Here is a 12,286-nt window from a genome sequence, read left to right on the forward strand (position 1 = left end):
CCTGTGAGTTATTTATTTAATTTTCGAAGTTTTATTACTTTTTGTTGCTTTTATTAAACTCTGTTTCTATCTATGCCTACAAAAACGAATTTTTTTACCTAACTGTCTGTCCAAAAATAAGCCTAAGTAAGTCCAAATTCAACGACTTTTTAGTACCTAAACACACTTAAAATATTTATAATATTCATGTATAGTTTTTGTTTGTATATTATGCTTATAATTTCCTCATATTAATCCAAAGTTATTAAAAAAAAAACTATTTTAAATTTTATATAAACGCCAACCTAACGAACGACCACGCATCGACTCACATTCACACAACCAACACACACACACACACACACACACCCATACAAATGCACATTGTAATTTTAAAAATAAAAAACAAACAAAAAAACACATTTAAAACTTAAGTATTTTTAATTTAGTTTAATGCCTATAATAAATATTTTTTTATAAATTGTAACTAAATTAAATTTAAATACAAAACGTACATGTAAAACAAGTGAACCACACAAAGATGTTATTTACAATAAGTGAAATGACATAAAAACTGATTGTTGTTATTATTGATTAAAATAAAGAAAAAAATATATGTATTTTAAAAAATGAACCTATTATTATTACTGTATACGTTTATTGAGACCCACAAACATATTTTGTTAGTTGAAAGTGTATACCTTTTAAATCAAATATACAAGAAAAAAGAACCCCTAAATGAAAAGTTCAGAATTGATAAACAAATAGTAAAATTTTCAAAAGAAAATTGAAATATAAAAATGCAATTAAATACTAAATAATATTTAATATACTGCATACAAAAAAAAAAAAACAAAGTTATAGCGTGTTAGTAAGTATTCGTAGAAAAACTCGCACTTGTTTTGAATGCCCCAAAATGGCGATAAAGAGGCAGTAAGAAAATCTAAAGCCGAAAAATTAAAATTCGTAGACATAAAACAGAAAATGCGACAAGTGAATTTAGTTATGAAAAAGTTGTTAGCATAAATTTTACTATACTTATACATACATACATAGATTGGAAAACAGAATAAGTGGTAAATAATTGTAGAAACCTAAGAAATGTTTGATAGTCTAAGAGTATGCGATTAGTTAGTGAAATGCAATATTTTAAAGTGGTTAGATTCGAGTGTAGAATGGCACACGAAACAGGTAGACGATGTCAAATAAAATTTTATTTTGTTTTTTGAGATTTTTTAACAATGCCAGTCAGCATATCTCCTTTGCAATTCAAAAAAATTCCATGCCATTATTCGCAAGGACTTGAACTGAACCAGTTTTAAACCGGATTAATCCGCTTTTTTCTACTAATTAACTGAACCATTAATCGAATCGAAATTTTCCACAAATGTTTGATTCGAACCACTTTTTATAAAGATGTGAAGTTTGTTTCAACCAGTTTTTAATAGACAAATTTTCCCAGCTTTTTTATTTATTTCTTTTGCTAAATTTGAAAATACCAGGATAGACCATATAGTGGTTTCTTTAAGAAATAAATATGTATGTATTTATTTTTTTTGATGTGTTTGCTTCTCTTGTGTAATTATTGAAGCTCCTAAAGACGATCCCCGGAAGAGATAGAAACCCGAGCCGGCATCTTCTTCTTCAAAAACAAAAAAAAAAACAAATAACCCAGTTATCTTACGCATGGCTTGCTCGAAATTCGGCTTGAGGGTCTGAATCGTTAACAAAGTATTCGCATACTCAAGGCACCCCACAAAAAAAGTTTAACGGCGTCAAATCGCAGCTTCAAGGTAGCCAATTTACATCACCGAGCTGAATAATTTTTTCCCTGATTATTTGTGAGAATGCCTTTACACTTTCCATAGGTAAGAAAAAATGTTCGCTAGCCGGTTTTGAAGTATTCACTGTAAGGACTATTAAATTACGAAAAACTTATAGCTGGAGCTGGATAGCACCTGGGGTTTTCAAGCTAAAGTTTTTGCAATAATTAAAGTGCGAAGATTAAATTAGGGTCTGTAGTGAGAGTCACAGTGCTTTTTTTTACTTTTGCCTTGTAGACGGTTCGTACCTCCTCAGGAATTGTCCAGTTGAATGGTACTACATAGGATTGTATTTAATGCCTTATATGTATGTATGTAGGCCAACTCGATTACACCAAAAGCTCTTAAAGGCGCTTTACCTGTGGTTACAGCTCTTCTACTTATGTGGCTATGGGATATATCCGCTTATGGGAGATGTCCAAAAATGAGCGTTTAGTGCAGAACTTCGTTGCTGGAAGATTAACTGATTGAAATACGAGTGTCTCTTGAGCGTGATATTAGCAAGCATGAGCACAGAAGTTCATTTCTTTTCCAGTTTAAGAAATCAATAAATGTTTTTTTATAAGTAAATATTTTGCAAAGAATATCTGTTCATTAAACAGAAAATACAATCTAGGACCAGTAATAAATGATTTATATTAACTAAGCCATCCCAAAAAATGCTCAACTCTGTTGTTTTTTTTTTTTAATGAGAAACTGTATGTACTATACAAGCACAGGCACAGAAAATTAAAAAAAGAGTATATAAATAAGAAAATATGAAGTACATACCAAAATACTAATCGACAAAAGAATGAATACCAAAAAGAATAGAGCGTCCGTCTTTAATTTAAGCTCGGCTATACCAGCCAAGTATTGAGTGCGAAAAACACAACTTGATCTTTACACTAAAGCAGTGTTTGCATTATTCAACTTTGCGTTCAACAATTGCATTCAACTCAACGCAGGGTTGCACGAAAAAAAAGTTGAATGGCTAAATGTTGGCTGGCGACCAACTTTGTTGAAAGCGATTAGTTGAAAGGCCATTCAACCAAAAGTTGAACAATGCAAACACCTTTTTATGGCGAATATTTTGATATTTTTTCATATTTTGATATTTTTAGCCATTCAACTTTTTTTTCGTGCAACCTTGCGCTGAGTTGAACGCAAATGTTGAACGCAAAGTTGAACAATGCAAACACACTTTAACGGCACAGCAGGAAGGATATCTTCAAAATTAATTTAGTCAGTCGAATTAAAGGCCAGTTTCAATCACTTCTTTTAAAAATGTCACATTCACTTCATCCACTGAACTTCATGGTTTTTCAGCCTTGGTATTCGAAAAAAGAAAAAGGCATTGAGAACACTAATTACTTTACAAAAGGAAAAATTATGTCAATACAATACAATACTCAGAATTTTTCATCAGCTCGTAAATAATTTAATTGAATAATTTTGTTAGATTTTAATGCGCTTTTATTTAATTTTAAATAGCATGACATGGTTCTAATCCATAAAAAAATGAATACTGTTTCATTAGGATGAACGGATTAGATGCTTTGAAATAAAAACTGTAGGAAAAATATATTTAAATTTGAAAGAAAATTGTTTTTTTTTTTTTATTAATTAAAAGCTATTGACAATTACAGCACCGCAGCTAGTAGCACTGATGCACAAATGGTGAAAATGTATGAAAGGGGTAACGTACTAAAAACACGGGTTTCCCAAAATTGGTAACCAATTTTGTTTTTGAAATAATCATAATAAAAAAATGTACATAACGACGCCGCTTTTCTCAAAATTGTTAAGCGGTACTAAAACCCGGGTTTTTCAAAATTGGTAACCGGTACAACAACCGATTTAATTTTTAACATCACCGTAGAGTATTTTTCTACATTTTTCGTTTCGTGCGTCAGTGCTAGAAGTATCGAAATGGTAAATTAATAATAAAGTAATAATAATAAATTAATTAAAAATATTTCCTATCATATTGAGAAATATGACATTTTCTTATTTTGATTAAAATATTTTTCTGAGCATTTTCTTATTTTGATTACAATATTTTTCTCTTTATGTTGTTAATAATATATTCTTATATTATTTATGTTGCTTATTTACTACTGCCCTTCCAAATTTATTGACACCGAATCAAGATCCTGCTGCTGGTTACACCTGTAATTTTCAGCTTAATTCTCTCCTTACTTACGAAGGCTTCGACTAAACTTTCTTCATTTCTTCATTTTAAAATTATTATTTTTACTATTGGTACCCAAAAATCGCATTTATTGGCTGATGGAAAATCAAAAATAAATACACACTCTGTGTTCCAGCACATGGTTGCATGTGCGCGTAAATAATGTACTTTCTTTACACAAAGCAAAAATATGTACCTATTGTATGTAGGTACATCATGCATAAGTAAATAAAAATGTGGGATTAACAAAAGAAAAATGATATACAAAACCTAAATAAAAGCATTGAAACTTTGCGCTCACAGCCATTGAAATAAAAACAAAAATAGTGGAATGCGATGAATTTGAAATTCAGGATTTATTTCAATCTTGAAAATTTTCTAACGTATATGAGTAGTACATACATTTTGTATAACTTGATGGCATCGTATTTAAAAGAAAAATATTACACACATACATAAATGCAAGAGAATACAAATCAATACATAAATCCTGAATGCCTACTTTTGAGAGAAATAACAACAAAAAAAACCACAATAATTACATTGAATAAGAAATAAAAAAAAATGGATTACTTTAACTACTTTTTACAACAATATTAGATTAAAGATCGGTAAAACAAAAATAAAAAAATAGTTGATTGTGCTCACAATAAATACTTCGATCGTCTTCTTCACGATACTTTCGTTTGACTTTTGTTTATCGAAAAAAATTAAGAAAAACATCAAAAGTATATGTATCTGCTAATACAAAATATATACTAGCTTGTAAGTTCTTCAAACACACATTCTACATACATACCGAAAAATCAAATTAAGAAAAGAAAAACACAAAAGCATTCAAAACATTAAAATCAATAAAAAATAAAATATTATAGAAAAATTATGAACGTTGTATTTCTTACAACCTTGGATGTTTAAATTTCTTGAAAGAATATTTGGTTGAAATATATACGGCCTTTCGACCTTTAACTTACTAGAAATTTATTGCTTATATAAAAAAACAAATGCGGTAGTGGGGTCACCCCTGCAGTTATTTAAATGTTAAAGTTGCATAGCCACTTTCTCATCACTTGATCTCTTCCATAAGTTCTAACTCTCTAAATGTGCTGAGCACAACGTCATAAGGCTGGTTGAAGTGACCATGAAAAATGGGGAATACGCTATGGCTCTCTTTCTAGAAATAACCGGAGCATTTAATGATCGGGGCTACCACTAATAGACTTTTCGTGGTGAACATCGATTTTGAGCATATCTGGTATGTATTCAGTAAGCTGTCTCCCGTCTATAGTCTAAAAAAAAAAATCACTAATTTATTAGCTGGCTCACAAAATGAAAAATATGAAGGTATTGATGGCTATCGATCATTGCCCGATAAATTGTTGTCGCTCAGAATGACAGTGGATTTTACAGTGAAGTGACCGGCAGGTAAAAAGTGTGTTAAACCTAAATACTAATAAGTACTTACCTACATTCCAAAACTTTTATTAAAAAAAACTGTTTAATTTTTTAATTTCATTTATCAATTCTATTGCATAAATTTTATTTTTATATTCATTATTTCTGTACTATTTTAATTATTTTTACGTTCTATTATTACTAATATTACATACATATTTGATGCATAAGAAAATATGTAGTAACAAATTTAGTCATAAAATACATTTTTTAAGAAATAAAATGTTTGGAAAATATTTCATTTACAAAAGAAATTAGTTGTGTTAAAGGTATTATTGGTTTTTCAGTTGCTTTGCGCTTTTCTTTAGATATCTCACTTAACTTGCTTCATAGTTTATGATTTTTTTATTTTTTTGGTGGCATAAGCGCCTAAATAGAGACCACAATAATGGCACATTCCATATACACACAGAAAAATGTATGTATGTATGTATGTAGATGCAACCTCTTTGCATACATACATACACCCTGTACCACAGAGAGCGAGAGTATCTTAGCATACAGTTACTCAAATGCTAAATGGTACAGCAATGTCGAAATACATATATACATATATAGCAAATCCAAGGCTTGTATTCAATACCCTCTATCTGCAATTTTCAGAAAAAAACTAGTTACTGATGCTGAAACCCATCTGGGACTTAACTGCCATTACTGATGTTACTCTAACTTTGCAGTTCAATAGTAAATTCTACCAACTAGCGGTTTATAAGGTTAGCATTAAGAGCATAAATGACACTTAATTTTTAGGTGGATTTTTATATCAGAAGCTGAATATTGTGGCTGAGGTGTCAAAAACACAAGCATACACCTCTATACAACCACCGTTTAAGGAAGGATGTACGAGGAAAACATTTAAATACACCGTAGCTGTTACAAATGCTTTACGGTGAAAGCTTTTCGTGTTTGAACTAATGTTCAAGCTTATTTTTTTTTTAAGTATATAATCTTAAAAATAGCTGACCGATATTTTGATAAATCGTTATCAGAAGTCACTTGCCTTTTATTCTTTGACATACATTCATGGGCTGCAACCTGAGAGTCCTCCCACCTTTTTAGAAGCTTTTGCGTGTATTCCTTGGATGGACCACAGAAAAGCGAGAAATACGAGCACGGTTGGGATCCGAATTTTGTGTGAGTGGCTGCACTTTTGTTGCCATCAAAGCCCTCATTTGCAGGCCTAAGTATACTGGCAAGTTTACCTACAGCCACGGCAGCCTAACCTAACCCAACCTAGGGCTATTAAAGGCTGTTTGACATGATATTTATTGTGTAGACAGTCAAGGTCTCATATGTATTTCAATTTCGAAAATTTCCACTTGGAATACAGTAGGTACACTTTTCTGAAATCTAGGTTCAAATACGCAGGCCCCAGTACTTGGTATCCTTTGCTGAATATTGTGATTAGGGTTCGAACGATACTATCGATATTGAGTAAGCATCGATTCAGAGGTTATAAAAATGAGTACTTTAATACTCGATACCTTATTTGGTGAGTTTACTCGATGCTTTGCAAAGTACTCGTAGTATCGAAAACTTTTTAAAAAACACACTTTTTAAATTTTTTCTTCCATTGGCAACCCAATTTTCTTTGCTTATATGGATTACTATCATTCAATTTTGTCCTTCACTTAAAATAAACTGAAATTTCGTGTAGTCTATTGCATAACATAAACCAAAAAGTTTACAAAAATTCTTAATAAAATTTGAAATTCGTGAAAGTATATATATATATGTATGTATGTATGTACATTTAACGTGAAAGAAAGTTCTGCAATGAAAAAAAAATCAAATATTTTAAATTTCTATTGTTTTAATTTCAGGAAATAACTAGATATACGATTAAAGAATAAAATAATTTTAGTATCCCAAAAAACGTATTTTAATGAATCCGATACTGAGTAGTATCGATACATTTTCCCTGATACTTTTAGAGTATCGATACCATGAGCTCGATGCCAGAATGAGTACTCAGTATCGATACCAAAGTCTGAAATTTCGAACCCTAATTGTGATTACACCTTACAAGTGTCCCATTCAGGCTTAATAAGGTATCATATTGGTAGCATTGCATCTGCCAATTTGGCAACGGGGTGGTTTATGAATGGTTTTAAGCCACTCAAATGTCCCTGCTTTGCTTCGGCAACTTTAGAGAAATAAGACATTATCATTTTTAACTGTTTATCAAATTAACGGAATAGGTATTAACAATCACGAAAAAATAAATAAACTCCAAACTAATTCAATAGAAGTTAATAGTTACGTATAACCTCGGGAATAATTCGAATTTCGAAGAATTGTCAAGTTCTTATTTTTTATTTATTGCTGTGATCCATAAAATATCAATTCAAAAAAAAAATCGACCCTCAAAAAATTGTTAATGGACTTCAAAGAGGTGGTTCACAACGTGTCGCAAGTGTTGGACGACTTAATACCTCCTTTAATAGCTCTGATCCAGTACTACATGAACTTACAGGTTTTTACAAGAACTTGCAGGAAGTTACAAGAAAAATCTTCCCGTATTACAAAATCCTGTAAACGAGAGCGATGTTTGGAGAGTTGTGTAGAGCATGAAGTTGCAAGATTTTATCCGAACTTTTTCTTCTGGTAAAATCACGAAAAGTGTCAAGCGTTCAGCTGTTACACAAAAGTAAACAATTATTGTACGTTGTCAAGTTGATAGCGAAAATATTACAGTATTACCGTAAATATTACCGCTTCGTATGCGATTAAATGTTCCTGGCTAGCAATCAACTACTAGTTTATTGCCTTCCATTTGTTCGGTTTCTTTTTTTACAGGAAAAGTGTGTTTTTGTGTACCTGTACTTTTTTACTCTCATTTCAGAGAGTAATTTTGCTGTTTAATATTTTTACGGGAAAGAACTGGATCAGAGCTAATATTTTTTTTCTGCCGAATTTTAAAATTTCCCAAAACCGCTAAGATTATTCATTTGTCTGTTAAAAAAAAGGACTTAAAGCCAACGAACGAATCGCAATTAATTTTTGTCTAGCTGTGCCCCATTTTGGTGGATGAGCAACTGTATGCAGATCGAGAGATCTGACTAGCACAGGGTGTTTATGTTCTGAAATGTTTCCTTTTTTTACATTTTGCTAAGGATGGCCTATTTATTGCAACGCGATTTATTTACATACGTATGTATATTTTAATATATTTATTAGCAATTTTTTATTTTTTATTCCTTTTTTATCCTTAATTATTCATCTTACTGTTTTTATATGCTACCAAAAATTATTGAATACACATAATTATTAATTTAATGTTATTTAAATAAAATTATATTATATTTTATTTTAAAATTTTAATTAAACTTTTTACTTTCTGTTTTTCTCTGAATTTCTCTTTTGTTTAAACATTCCAATCACTAACCACAATTTGTTGTTACTATTGTTACTAAGTTCTTATTGCGTTTAACATTGTTGTGTGTTGTTTATTTATTAACGATTTTTCTTTTCAGTTTATTTATGTATGTAGATATCTTTTATAATGGGTTTTCTGAGCAACTCAACAAAATTCAAGAATCTAGAAAAAGATGTGTCAAAATTGTTCGCACTATTTTAGCAATAAAAATTAAGTTCCTTAATCAAATTTTTTCATTTAATTACCAATTGTTTTAAATAAGCGACTTTTTTATTTCTGTTCTTTTTTTTTGAAATTTCTTATCTTATTACCATCAAATTTTTTTTTTAGAGTTTAGTTAGTATTACCATAATTTTGTTAAAATAAAAAAAATAGTTAGCAGATTTTTAACTTTCTTTAATTTTGTAAATGATTTACAAAATTAAATTATTCACTTGCACTATGTATAGCTATGACGGACACATTAGTTGATTTATTTCAACTTAATTAATTTTAAATTATTTTACATTTAATCTAAGGTACATTTTGATTTGCAATTTTTTATTAAACTTATTTTTAAAGTAATGCTATAAGAAAAGGAACGCAAACTCGCCTTTTGAGATCACAGAAATCGAACTTAAACATTAGTAAAATGTTTCTAAGAAAACTTGTTTTAAAATTAATTTTAGATATTTGTATACTTAATATATGCGTACATATTATATAAGTAGTTTTTTAATATATTTCAATTTAATATAATAACCTTTTTTTATAATGATTTAAAACGTATTCAAGAGAAAGTATATACAATATACAAAGTTTTTTTTTGCTTAAAAAACGCTTTAATTTAAAAATGATAAAATGCAACTTTAAAAAAGCTTTCACCAGGTCAAAAGCTTTCGAATAACAATTATAAAGAAGCTAAATCGATGGCTTATATTTTTCTTCATCGATTACTTATACTTTTCCTAACAAACAAATCGTGGTACAAAGCTCAATAAAATTATTAAAAGATTACTTGTAAAAATAGTTATTTATAATATTAAAAAAGAAAACGTGCAAAAAAACGAGTGCGCCTAGCCCACAATTCCGAAGTGAAACTTCCTTCGCCTCATTTCTAGTTAGTACGCTTCATACGGCAGATATTTCTTTTACTCATTGTAATACGCTTTCGTATTCGTATTCGTCTTTGTATTCGTCTACGTCGTCATATTCGACTTCGTGTTCTGTCCTTATCGTTTTCAAATTCGCCTTCGTATTCCTCTTCGTCGTCGCATTCGTCTTCATTTAGGGTTTTGTTTTAATTTTCGTCTTCGTACTCGTACTTGAATTCGTATTTGTTTACGTTTTCGCATTCCTTTTCGTATTCGTTTGTACTTGTATTCGTTCTCGAATTCGTATTTGGCTTCGTATAAGATTTCTTTTACAGCTTCGCATTCGTTGTCGTCTTTGTCTTCGTATTCTTCATCTTGTTCGTTTTCGTTTTCGTGTTCGTATTCCCCGCGTGTATATATCTCAGTATTCGTGTTGGCCTTAGTTTTCATCTTCATTTACGCGTCCATTGAAGAAGCTTCACTTCACTAGGGACGTAATTGGACATTAAGTAGGCTGTTATTTGTACCACGCACATTTTTTTATGAAACTATGAATATCTACTCATAATTTCAATCCCCTAGAGCTCTTCAGGTTTAGCTAGGATGTGCGAGTCAAAATATTTCAACCTCAGCCTCGCAAAATCCAAATTTTTCTAAAAAATCTAATAGTTAAAAGTTGAAAATTTAAAACTTACTAAATTTTTCTGAATTTTGGACAAATTGGGTGAATATATTTTTATGTTTTTTGTTGTGGTATGAACTGGGTATATTAAAAAATAGCGAAAAGTGATTGAAATAAAAAACTTTGGATGCATTGTCGAAAATTATCTGTACCAAAACTTTTGTAGCACACATTTGAAATTAGTTCATAATTCGTTCAATCATTTTACTAATGAAAGAAATAACTTTTCGAAAAAAAACCTTCAAAAAAAAGTTTAATACAAATACATCTCTATACATATATTCATACAAACGCATTAGATAATAATTTATAGGCATTTTTCTAGATAAATATAAATATAAGTACATACATAAGTTTCTTGGAAGGATATTCGTTCCACTATACAAATATAGGACGTTAAATTAATCAGTTTTTTCGTCATAATTTTTTTTTTAGATTTTGTTTCTTTATTTGTCTGCTAAATATTTAATATTTAGTAATAGTAGTAGTGTCCTTTTGATTAGATCAAGCGCTTGTAAGAGCTTTCATGAAGGTTCCATCTGTGAAAGCTTGCAAAAGCTTTCATGTAACTTTCAAGAAACAGCTTTCATATGTGAAAGCTTGTGAAATATGTGTACTTCATTTGTTTACATTTTTATTACTCTATGTCGCTTTTATTCGAGTTTATACAAAGGATGTGCGATTAATCGATTAAATAGTTTATTAATTAATCATCATACTGATTAATCGAAAAACGTAATTAATCAGATCCTAAGTAATTACGGTTAACTTATAAAAAATTCATTAAAATCGGAGTAACTTTGCTAACTTTTTTGAGTTGGTTTTCAAAGTAAATGAAAATTTCTTATAATATAACACAATATTATTCTTACTAACAAAAATATAATGCAAACCAGCATCTTACTGTGTTACTCATTGAAATGAAAAAAATGCATATATATGAGTAAAAGTTTTTTTCTATAAAAAAAACAAATATAGCAGCAAATTGTACAGGTTTCTGGTTAATCAGTTTTCTGATAAAATTAATTAGATTCTGATTAATTAAAATGTACTTAATCAAAATATTAATCACTTTGATTAATCAAAAGTGATTAGTTTGTGATTAATTAATTAATCAATATTCGATTAATCAGTTTGTTCGATTAATTGATTAATCGCACATCTCTAGTTTTTACTCCTACCATTTCATAATAGTACTTACAAGCGCTCCTTTGGAAACTAACATTCAAAATGCTGCATGTGTAGCACTGTGATTTTCGAAGTTTAAAATATTGCATTTGCTTTTTTTTTTTTAAATAGAAACAGTTTATTTGCAAGATAAATACTTTGCCACTCCTGGTCAAACATGGGCCTTTCAGACCCCCTCAATCTTGTGTTGATTCAACAATTTCTTGAAAATTGAAATGCTTTGATTACTTTTCGCTGGAGTTCGCAGTTGAAACTTGAAGCATATACAGCCCCAAAACTAATACACCAATGAATTTGATGAGCAGTTTGAACGTGCATACCTTGCTTTAGTTGCAATGCATATATGAAATTGTAAATTAAAAACACAGGGTGCCACATAAGGCAGCAATTTACAAAATACGATAAGTTACGGTACACATAAAGCTATTTAGGACATTAAACACATAGAATATATGTGTACATACATATGTATTTAAAATACAAACCCACTAGGAAAAGTTTCCGAGGGAAATTTTTTTTTACAAATTTCATAAT

The sequence above is a fragment of the Rhagoletis pomonella genome, unplaced genomic scaffold (genome assembly GCF_013731165.1).
Source record: "Rhagoletis pomonella isolate Grant_MI unplaced genomic scaffold, Rhpom_1.0 Rhpom_scaffold_00001, whole genome shotgun sequence".
NCBI classification, from domain to species: domain Eukaryota; kingdom Metazoa; phylum Arthropoda; class Insecta; order Diptera; family Tephritidae; genus Rhagoletis; species Rhagoletis pomonella.